The following is an 8,020-nucleotide window of genomic DNA, read 5'->3' as shown; positions in this document are numbered from 1 at the left end:
GTCAAAGATTAGTTGGCCATATGTTTGTGGGCCCATTTCTGGGTTCTCTATTCTGTTCCATTGATCTGAGTGTTCTTGTGCCAGTACCATACTGTCTTGATTATAGCTCTGTAGTACAGCCTGAAGTCCGGGATTGTGATGCCTCCTGCTTTGGTTCTCTTTTTCAAGCTTGCTTTGGCTATTTGGGGTCTTTTCCAGTTCCACACAAAATTTAGAATTATTTGTTCTAGCTCTGTGAAGAATGCTGGTGTTATTTTGATAGGGATTGCATTGCATATGTAGATTGCTTTGGGTAGTATTGACATTTTAACAATACTTGTTCCTGTCCAGATGCATGGAATCTTTTTTCCACTCTTTGTCTTCAATTTCTTAAGCTTCTTATAGTCTTCAGTGTATAGATTTTTCACCTCTTTGGTTAGGTTGATTCCTAGGTATTTTAGGCTTTTGGTGCAATTATAAATGGGATTGATTCCTTGATTTCTTTCTGTTTCATTGTTGGTGTATAGGAATGCAACTGATTTCTGTGCTCTGATTTTTATATCCTGCAGCTTTGCTGAATTCATGAATCAATTCTAGCAGTTTTTTGGTGGAATCTTTTGGGTTTTCCATATAGAATATCATGTCATCTGAGAAGAGTGAAAGTTTGACCACCTCCTATTTCTTTGTGTTGTCTGGTTGTTGAGGCTAAGACTTCCCATACTATGTTGAATAGTAGTGGCAAAAGTGGACATCCCTGTCTTGTTCCTGACCTTAGGCAGAAAGCTGTTTTTTCCCCATTGAAGATATTAGCATTAGGTCTTTTGTATATGGCTTTTGTGATCTCGAGGTATGATCCTTCTATTCCTACTTTCTTGAGGGTTCTTATCAAGAAAGGATGTTTTATTTTGTCAAATGCTTTCTCTGCATCTGAAAGGATCATATGGTTCTTGTCCTTCTATTGATGAATCACATTGACTGTTTTTTTTTCTCTCTCTCTCCATATTGACTGTTCTGTGGATATTGAACCAGTCCTGCATCCCAGGTATAAATCCCACTTAGTCGTGGTAGATAATGTTTTTAATGTATTGTTGGATCTTGTTGGCTAATATCTTGAGGATTTTTGCATCCATGTTCATCGGGAAAATTGGTCTATAGTTCCCCTTTTTAGTGGGGTCTCTGTCTGGTTTTGGAACAAGGTAATGTTGGCTTCATAGAGTTTGGAAGTTTTCTTTCCACTTCTATTTGGTGGAACAGCTTCAAGAGAATAGGGGTTAACTCTTAAATGTTTGGTAGAATTCCCTTGGAAAGCCATCTGGCCCTGGACTCTTGTTTTTTGGGAGATTTTTGATTACTAATTCGATTCCTTTACTGGTTTATAGATCTGTTCAAACTTTCTATTCCTTCCTGTTCGGTTTTGGTAGTTTACATGTTTCTAGGAATTTGTCCGTTTCTTCCAGATGGCCCATTTTATTGGTGTATAATTGCTCATAATCTCTTACTGTTTGTATTTCTGCTGTGTTGGTTGTGATCTCTCCTTTCATTTATTTGGGTCCTTTTCTCTTTTTTTTATCCAACTGGCTAGTGGCTTATCAATTTTGTTAATTCTTTCAAAGAACCAGCTTCTGGTTTTATTGATCTGGTTTTGTTTTTGATAGCATTAATTTCTGCTCTAATCTTGTCTTCAGATTTGGGGTTTTATTTGCTGTCCTTTTTCCAGCTCCTTAAGGTGTAAGGTTAGGTTGTCTATCTGAAATCTTTCTTCCTTCTTTAGGAAGGCCTGGATTGCTATATGCTTGCCTCTTATGACGGCCTTTGCTGCCTCTCAGGTTTTGGGTTGTAGTGTTATTTTCATTGGCTTCCATGTACTTTTTAATTTCCTCTTTAACTTCTTGGTTAGCCCATTCATTCTTTAGTAGGATGTTCTTCAGTCTCCAAGTATTTCTTACCTTTTCAAATTTTTTCTTGTTGATTCCGAGTTTCCTAGTGTTGTGGTCTGAAAATATGCACAGTATGATCTCGATCTTCTTGTACTTGTTGAGGGATGATCTGTGTCCCAGTATGTGGTCTATTGTGGAGTACATCCCATGTGCACTGGAGAAAAATGTATATTCTACTGTTTTAGGGTGATATGTTCTGAATATATGTTAAGTTCATCTGGTCCAGTGTGTCCTTCACAGCCATTGTTTCCTTGTTGAATTTTTGAATGGATGATCTGTCCATTGTTGTAAGTGGGGTATTGAAGTCCCCTACTACTAGAGTATTCCTGTCAATGAGATTATTTGTGATTAATTGGGTTCTCTCATATTTGGAACATGCATGTTTACAATTGTTAGGTCTTTTTGGTGGATAGACCCCTTAATTATGATATAATGCCCTTCTTCATCTCGTTATAGTCTTTAAAATTCTATATTGTCTGATCACTCCAGCCTTCTTTTGTTGACCATTATCATGTTAGATGGTTCTCCATCCCCTCACTTTCAATCTGAAGAGTCTTATAATCTAAAGTGGGTCTCATGTAAACAGCATATAGATGGATCTTATTTTCTCATTCATTCTGTTACCCTATGTCATTTGATTGGAGCATTTAGTCCATTGATGTTTAGAGAGTACTGAAAGATAAGAATTTATTGCTATTATGTTAATTGTAGAGTTGGAGTTCCTGGTGGTGGTCTCTGGTCCTTTCTAGTCTTTGTTGCTTTTGCTATGTATTATTTGTTTGTCTATCTTTTTCTCCTCTTGGAGAGCCCCCCCTTAAAATTTCTTGCAGGGCTGGTTTAGTAGTCACAAACTCCTTTAATTTTTGTTCAGGAAACTTTTAATCTCCTATTTTGAATGACAGCCTTGCTGGATAAAGAATTCTTGGCTGTACACTTTTCTGATTCAGCACACTGAATATATCCTGCCACTCCTTTCTGGCCTGCCAAGTTTCTGTGTATAGGTCTACTGCAGACCTGATCTGTCTTCCCTTCTATGTTAGGGACTCTTTTTCCCTTGCTGCTTTCATGATTCTCTCCTTGCCTGAGTATTTTATGAATTTGATATGTCTTGTCAGTGGTCGGTTTTTGTTGAATCTCCTAGGAGCCCTCTGATTCCTGGATTTTGATGTCTGTGTCTTCCCCCAGGTTAGGAAATTTTTCCTCTATGATTTGCTCACATAACCCATCTACCACTTTTTCTCCATCTTCTGGGACTCCTAGGATTCTGATGTTCCTTTTTAATGAGTCACTGACTTGTCTAATTCTTAAATTGTGCTCTTTTGCCTTAGTCTCCCTCTTTTTCTGCTTCATTATTCTCCAGAAGTTTCTCCTCTATATTGCTGATTCTCTGTTCTGCCTCATCCATCCTTGCCACTGTGGCATTCATTGGAGATTGCAGCTCAGTTACAACATTATTTCATTCTGACTAGCTTTTACTTTTTACCTCCATAAAAAGGGATTCTATTTTTAACTTCAGCTAATATTCTTTAAAATATGGAACGCTTCATGAATTTGTGTGTCATTCTTGTGCAGGGGCGATGCTAATCTTCCTGTATCGTTCCAATTTTAGTATATGTGCTACTGAAGTGAGCACAACCTGTGTCTTTAAGGCTAAAGTGAATTTCTTACAGGCAGCATATTAAGGGATTTGTGTTGTTGTTGTTCTTTTAATTCATTCAGCCATACTAGGTCTCTTATTTGGAGAACTTAGTTCATTTACACTTAAAGTAGTTATTGGTAAGGACTTACTATTGCCATTTTGTTTTCTTGCTGTCTGTAGATCCATTTTTTCCTTATTTCTTATCCTGTAGTCTTTGTTATTGTTTGGTAGTATGCTTTGATGCTATAACATCTTTTCTGTATAATTTCTTGAACTACTTAAATACAACTTTATTAAATTTTAACTAGGTGACTCAGTTGGTTGCATGGCTGACTTTTGATTTTTGGCTCAGTTCATGATACGGTGGTGAGACTAAGCCCTGTGCCAGGCTCCATTTGGAGTGTGAAGCCTGCTTGAGATGCGCGCGCTCTCTCTCTCTCTCTCTCTCTCTCTCTCTCTCTCTCTCTCTCTCTCTCTCTCTCCATCTGCCCCTCTCCCTCACTTGCACGCACACGCTCGCTCTAAAAATAAAATTTTTATTTAATTTTTTTGTAGAATTTCTACGGTTTCTTTTTCCTTCGTGGTCACCTTGAGGCTTACATAAGATATTTTTAGTTATAATACCCTATTTTAAACTTGTAACAATTTACTACAACTTCAGTAGTCCTAAACTTTTATTTCTCCCCTTCACATTTTAGCTTATTGAAGTTAGTTTACATACTTCTATATGGTTTATTCAATAACAGTCTAATTATTAGGTTTTTTTATGATTTAACTTTTATTACTAGTGTTGTAAGTGAATCACACACTATATTACTGAATCTAACTTTGACTATATATTATCAGTGATTTTGGCACTACTTAGGTTTTTATCCTATTAATTAACACCCTTTTATTTCCACCCAAAGAATTTCCTTTGGCATTTGGTATAAGACAGGTCTAATGTTGAACTCTCTGTTAAAGAAAGTCTTCCTTTCTCCACTTCTGAAGGACAACTTTGCCTGGTATGGGCTTCTTGGTTGACAACTTTTTCTTTCCATGTTTTGAATATATCTTCCCATTCTCTCCTGGCCTGAAGTGTTTGAGAAATCTGATAGTTTTATTAAGGGTTTTTCGTATAGAACTTTTCTGCTCTTTGTGTATTGAAAACAAAATGTTTTTGTCTTTGTTGACAATTATAATCTGTAGCCCTATTGGTTCCAACCTATTTGGAGTCCTTTGGGGCCCCATGGATCCAGATATCCCTTTCTCTCCCAGGTTTGGGAAAATTTTAGCCATTATTGCTTAAAATATACTTTTTTTTTCCTTCTGCAACTTCCATAATACATATATTGTTTCTTTCTACTGTCTTTGTAATTCCCATAGGCTTTATTCACTTTTTCATTTTTCTTTCTACTGCTCTGCCTGAATAACTTCAAATGTCCACTTTTTTTTTTTTTTTTTTTTTTAACAGGACACTGACTTCTCCCCTTCCCCCACTCTATTCGGTTGATTCATTTTTGAAGCTCTCCCATGTTCTTCAACTTGGTTATTAGATTTTTTTTTTTTTTTTTTTAGCTCTAGTAGTTCCATTTAGTCTTTTTTTGTTTTGATGGTTTCTATTTCTTTGATTTTTCTCCTTTTTATACATTGTTCTGCTAATTTCGTTTAGTTATCTGTGTTGTTCACTGAACTTGAGAATTATTCTGAATTATTTGAAGTTCATAGATCTGTTTCTTTATGGTTATTGAAGGTTTATTCATTTCCTTTGGTGGCCTGTTTACCTGAATTTTTTTTTTTTGTGATCCTTGATTTCTTACATTACTACATTAGTATTTACACATCTGATGGCATGATCTCTTCTTCCAGAACATTTTTTTTTTTTTTTTTCAGAGACCATTCTTTACCAGCCAGTTCAGTTTGGGCTTATAAACATGTCCACTGATAACCTTCCTGGACAGATAGGCTTTGCTGTTACGGTCTATTTTGAGCAAAGCCACTGATTGAACTCTGAAGTTAGGAGAGGTACCACTGGCTAAGAATTGGATTGGCTTGGTTTCCTGCCCAAGTGAGGCTGTATGATGAGCTCCATGGTTTCCAGCATTCTCTACTCAGGCTTATTACATGCTCAAGACCAGGTGCTATACTGAGTAGTAGTTGGGGCTATGAATTAGCTTTTCTGACCTGTTGGGACAGCAGAACAGGCCCCAAGGCCTGCATGGCTCACTGTTTAGGGACCTGAATTTAACCAAGACTATGCACACAGAATTCCCTGGCTGGACAAGTCATGAAGTTCTGTTCCACAGATGGAGAAAACCACAACCTATACTCTGTTCAGATGCCACTATAAGCAGGGCCACTGGATGTCCTTTCATTAGATTCCCTGGACAGGCAAGCTGTGAAGGTGTCGTTCAGTAATGAGTGAGGCTATGGATTCACTTCCTTGCCTGGGAAGAGCAGGAGAACCAGCTCCAAGTCCTACAAGCCTTTTATTTATTTATTTATTTTTTCTTCTTTGCAGTCCTGACTTGAGCTGACCCATGTTCCTGGACACATAGGGCCAACTATCTTTGCTCTGTGGATGATCAGTTCTGCCTGCCATATTCACCCCAAACATTGCTGGGCTATGCAGTTTCCAGGTATTCTGGCCAGCCTTTCAGTTTAGGTGGGGCAGAAAGATACAGTCAGCAGTGGGCTTGGGCTATGACTAAGATCCCCTACCTTACTTGGGGCAGAATAGACTCCAGAGCTGGCAAAATGTTTTGTTTGAAGACCCAAATAAGGCAGACCTATATCCTACCAAGTTCCCTGATAAGACTATACCACCAAGTTGGTTCTGCAGATGATCAAAGCCACTGGCTGGGACTATTATTTAGTCATTGCAAATAGAAATTTGGTCTGCCAAGATTTGAGTCTCTCCCCACCCCCCATCACAATCAGATTCCCAGTGATAAAGCCCAAAGATTTCCCTGAATGCCTATGGAGTAAGGCCAGAGTGAGTTTCCCAAGAAATAACCCACAATGCTCTGGGAGCTGGATGTGTCCATCGTGGGCTCTTTTCCCACTAGAGGAACCATGGGCTCAGGGGTAGACCTCCAACTGTCTCCCCTGGGTCCACAGAGACCTACCCTTGCCTGGAGGAAGGGAAATACAATCAGCAGTTAGCCATTTTACATCTAACTTGGTTTCTGTAGTACAAAGGGGTGCTTCAGCCTTACCCCTGTGTTCTAGGATTTTCTCAATGGTGTCTTTATAAACAGTTCTTGTTTGGGGGGGGATAAAGTCAGGAATGAACTATGTCACCATCTTGGTGATATCACCCTAGTTATTTTTTTAATGTCTGTTTATTTTTTAGATAGCATGCACATGAGCAGGAAAGGGGCAAAGAGGGAAATGGGATCTGAAGTGGGTTCTGTGCTAACATGGCATGTCACGTGGGCCAGAACCCATGAACCAAACCATGAGATCATGTCCTGAGCCAAAGTCAAATGCTTAATCGACTGTACCATCCATGTGCCCCTGTCACCCTGGTCTTTTTGGTTATTTATAAAAATTCATTTTTTGTGTTTGTCCACTTCTGATCTTAGGTAAAGTAGTCACAATTGACCACACATTTTGAGGTTTGTTATTTAAAGGTCATATTAATTTTTTGCAGTGATTGGCAAAAGCTAATAAGGCCTAGACTTTTGAGATTTTTTAAAAATAAGAAATCTCACTTTGTTTTTGCAATATTAGATTGCAAGAGTATGAAAGAAAATAAGACTGTGTGAAGAGATATTGGCAGAGAAACTCTCAGTCAAAAGTCAGAATGCTTGTTCCCTTCTCTGATTTTCTTTCCCTTCCTCCTTCATATTTTGCAACTTCCTCAAATGTACTCCCCTGTGGCTGGCTCAGTTTTCTTTGGAAGCTAATTATACATTTCTGAAATCTAGACATGACAGCTTTTATTTCTTACCTATTCGTCAGTGAATGTTACAAACACACCTGGTGCATGATAGGTGTTGAAGAAACAGTCATGAAAATTAGCAAATGCTTCTCTTTCCTCAAGATGGTGCCATCTTCCAGGAAATTCTTCACACATCCCCTATGAACCTATGGTACTCAAAGGTACTCAAAACCTTGGGGTTTTATGGAGGGGGAAAAAATCTTTTTCAGACCTTGTTTGTGTTATGGACCTTGGTCAGATAATGATGAGGATTGCAGGCAAAGGGAGTTTCTAGAAAATACCTCCACAAATCAGCAGGTTCCCCAATGAACAAAGCAACTCAGCAGAAACATTTTCCTGAACTCCAAAAACCGAGTGTCATCCAGTCACATGGATGCCACAATGGCAAAGCATCACAACTCCTTAGCCTATATCCTATGAACAGCCACTTTTCTAAGAGAACAGATTTAGTGAAAGCTCTATTTAGCCCAGCGATTAGTTTCCTACACTTCCCCTTTATCTTAGTTTTTTCATTGGCCTCTATTCTTCACTTTTTTTCTC

The 8,020-nt window shown here is 38.3% G+C and overlaps 1 non-coding gene across 1 annotated transcript; it reads right to left on the bottom strand.

Moving 5' to 3' along the window:
* Positions 1–3,443: 3,443 nt before the first annotated feature.
* Positions 3,444–3,549, bottom strand: LOC132673968 (U6 spliceosomal RNA). The gene has a single exon (XR_009608299.2). It is a non-coding gene; the product is annotated as a U6 spliceosomal RNA (small nuclear RNA).
* Positions 3,550–8,020: the final 4,471 nt, after the last annotated feature.

Source organism: Panthera onca, chromosome C1 (genome assembly GCF_046562875.1).
Source record: "Panthera onca isolate mPanOnc1 chromosome C1, mPanOnc1 haplotype 2, whole genome shotgun sequence".
NCBI classification, from domain to species: Eukaryota; Metazoa; Chordata; class Mammalia; order Carnivora; family Felidae; genus Panthera; species Panthera onca.
The sequence above is the reverse complement of the archived record's forward strand: the minus strand, read 5'-3'. Positions and strand labels throughout refer to the sequence as shown.